We start from the raw sequence: 3,711 nt of genomic DNA on the forward strand, positions 1-3,711 counted from the left end.
CTATGAGTCATTATTTTAACAGTTTAAGACAGAAGCAGAGTAAGCTTTTATAGATCTGCTGCTAAAATTTACGGTTTACATTTAATTTAAACTTGGTAGTTGCATGTTGAGGAAAATGTATAAAAATAACTTATTTTGTTTTTTAATGTATGCAACAGCATTTGTTTTGCAGTATTTGTATTGTTAATACATTCAGAGGGAGTGTGGCCTTATAAAAAAGAGCCTGTTTGAAATAAACAGTTTCAAAAGTTATGGTGTTATATATATATACCAACTTTACTTGTCAGAGTTTGCACTACCTTTTTATTGTCAAACATAATATTTACCCATCAATTTTTGCATGATAATTGCATTTCATTATTCTGTTTAATATTCAACAAGTTGAACAGATAAACCACATGAACCCCGCTACTTGGTATCGGTATCGGTGAGTACCTAAACTGAAGTACTTGTACTTGTACTCAGTCTTGAAAAAACTGGTATCGGGACACCCCTAAACAAAATATAATTATTTTACTTATTTTGCATGCAGATGAGCATTATTCAAAGTATCAACTGCAATCACAAGTCAAGTCTTGGATTGCCATCCGCTGTCAGTCCGTCACCTCTGCCCTCCTTCTTTGTGTGAGCTCAACAGCTGCACATGACCGCAGATCTCACAGGAACACAGCCTTTTTCAAATGTGGGGACTCTCTTTTCTAGACTGCAACGGATTATACAARAGGTTCCAAAATACCTGCCATAAAACCAGCGGTCCACCGACATCAGGTCAACCATAGATTCAACATAACAGGCCAAGTCTGTCTGCTGGAGTCTTTCTTGTCCCATGAACAGAGGAAAAAAAAAAACAATGGGGTTGTTCCACACTTTCAGGCACTTTCCACTAACCATGCCAAGAACACGAGGAGCATAATGGAGGGAAATGCAATATTACTTTAAAGGGAAAGGGTGATCCCAACATCGTTGACGGGCAATATGAAATTTCTTCCTGTGAAAGCCCCTTTACCTCTACCTGATGCATTTAAAAGCAGCAGACAATCAAGGCATTGTTACGAACACAAACATCACAAAATGTTTAACATTTTAACCATGTGTAAAAAGAATTCTACCCTTAGGCTTTATGTATAGAAATTAACAGCCTGAACTGGAATATAAATCCTGTTCGGTCTAATTCTCTGACAGAAGTAGCAGTTCACAGGCTCTCCTCGAAAAACAGGAACTCCACATTTTCACTACTGCTTCACCCAGACAACAATCCTACAAAATAAAAAAAGAAACAACCCAGTCACAGCACATGTCTAAATAACTGCACGGTGAGTGATCATTTCCACTGATTCATAATAAAACTATGACTGTCATCTTTAAAATAACCCACGATCCCTGTTACTTACTGTAAGGTATTACAGGCTAAATTAGCCCTATTTTTATTTTGTTTATTACTTAAGTTACATATATCTACTGCAGTGAAGACTGGACTTGGCAGCCTGCTGTCACTGCGCAAATTTTAACGCAGATTGAGCTGAACAGGGAGCTTGGGTAAGCTTTATAATGACCGGGCTGCTGAAGCTAAGCCATTAGTCCATTGTAAACGGTCAGATTTTGCAATGCTCTGAGTACAGGGTTAATATATGCCATGCACCGGGAGGTTATCTTTAAAGTTTGCGAAACGTGCCCCGCCCTTTATCACTCCAGGCAACAAAACACCAGTATATCTATGCTAAATTAAACAGCTTAAGTTTTTTAAAAAAGTAACACTTAGGCTGCGTTTTAACAGCTGAAAGTCTTTCGAACTTAGTGAAAGGCGAGGATTTATTATTCATAAATACCCACAACAGGAAGTTAATGGTGCACACGTTTGAGTTGTACCACATAAATTACGTTGCATACTAATATTAGTACTATTACCTCTAAATAATTTAAATAACTCGAGCTTTATTTGTAAATTAATCACTTTCCAGGCAACTACGAGTTACTTCAGTTAGCCCCCAAGTTAGCTCTATTAAGATGTTAGCGAAGCAGCCACAGCCCCAACAGCAGAAAGTTGGAACAATAGTTTACATGTAAATATCTCGGTTTAAACTTACCTCGACTGCGTTTATCGCCTTTTTTTTAGTTGGATTTAATGAGAGAGCTGTTCGCATTCGTGGTGCCAAGTTTCAAATCTTTTTCAGCGTTTATCCGCTCCGTAGCGGCACCAACTAACGACTGACTGACAGTGTGCGACTGTGACACAACAAACGTCCGGCAATGACCCAGAGTGAGGCAGTCCGCTTCCGGTCCAGGATTTTCAACATAAAACTATCACTTAAAAAAAAACCATTTTACTACCAACTACTACTTTAAACATACACAATATGTTATTAATATTTGTTTTGAGACTTTATATTTATTTTTAATGAAATGAAAATAAATAAATAAATAAATAAATAAATAAATAAATAAATAAATAAATAAATAAAAGCTCACCCTATTTTTCAGCTTGGGTAATTCCACCTTATTTCATTGGGTCACAGCACTGAGTGGTCTGATGACCACTGGAATCACTGAGGAAGTGACTCTCCACAACTTCTCTATTTCCTCTATTAGACCTGGTTATGCTTTGCCTGCCTGGATCCTACGTTCCTACAATCCTGCCTGACCTTCATTTTTATTTATTTATTTATTTTTTTATTGGAAGGTTAAATAGACACATTTAGTCTGATATTTCAGCTCACCTGTTTATATATTTTATAGAGACAGACTTCTATTTGGTAGAGATTTGTGCATTCAGTCAGTAAGACATGTTTATGTAGCACCTTGTTTGTATGTTTTGGCTTCCAAGTATGTAGTAAAGCGAAATAAATATAGAAAAACAAGCAGAACAGGTACAAACTGAAAAAAACATTTGCTGCATGCCTTCCTACATTGGCCAGCTATCATTGTGTGTACAGGTTCTTTTAGGTTTGCAACCTTTCTCCCAGAATGAACACATTACTCTCCTATGTCTAAACAAATTAAATCCAGATTTCACTATCACACTCGATGTGTTCACACATACTGCAGGTCCAACAGACCACAAAACACAGGAAGTTAAAATGATTTTGGTGACAGTTATTTCTGAAATGAGTTCTGATGAAATGAAAACAAGCAAGTGTCAAGCTTTTATTGTGAAATCTCCACTAGCGGCGAAGTCTAATCTGATTAACTTTATGCAAAATTTAAAGAGACGCGCCTACTGCAATGCCTGCAAACTTTTTTTTTTTTTAGGTTGGGGCCCTTCAAGGATCCGGAAAAGATTTTCACAAGTGGGCAATAAAATAATCCTAAACTTAATCTAAATTTGAAAACCAAAAACTTATTTATCAGCTATTTTGCCCAGGATTGAGACAAAACCAAAATCTTGTTCTGAACAAAATATAAATCAAACCAACATATAAATATGTTTCAGCTTTTTAAGAGTTTATTTTCTATTAAAATCATGAAGCCTTGTCCCTCTGAAATGTGATCTCTTTGTGTTAATACTCAGGCTGTCCAGGTTTTTTTTTTTTCATTTGCTGTACACCTATTATTTTCTAAAATAATATAACATTAGAATGAAGGACTATTTTTTTTTTACCCTGATTGGTGCAGAGTTTAGGAAATAAACATGACGCACACAAGCAGCTGATGCCCTGGTGTCACAAAAGTGGCAGAAGAGGTTAAGCAACAAAACAAACAAGGAATGCCATCAGC

The 3,711-nt window shown here is 36.4% G+C and overlaps 1 protein-coding gene across 2 annotated transcripts in view; it reads right to left on the reverse strand.

Moving 5' to 3' along the window:
* Positions 1–2,246, reverse strand: part of pacsin2 (protein kinase C and casein kinase substrate in neurons 2) — an 18,429-nt gene extending 16,183 nt beyond the window's left edge. Inside the window, exon 1 of one of the 2 annotated variants that reach the window (XM_014004234.1) lies at positions 2,085–2,246. The gene's annotated coding sequence lies outside the window, so the exon portion shown is untranslated. The remainder of the gene's footprint in view (positions 1–2,084) is intronic. The other variant, XM_014004235.1, reaches the window with a different exon arrangement.
* Positions 2,247–3,711: the final 1,465 nt, after the last annotated feature.

Source organism: Austrofundulus limnaeus, unplaced genomic scaffold (genome assembly GCF_001266775.1).
Source record: "Austrofundulus limnaeus strain Quisiro unplaced genomic scaffold, Austrofundulus_limnaeus-1.0 Scaffold22, whole genome shotgun sequence".
In the NCBI taxonomy this organism is placed as follows: Eukaryota; Metazoa; Chordata; class Actinopteri; order Cyprinodontiformes; family Rivulidae; genus Austrofundulus; species Austrofundulus limnaeus.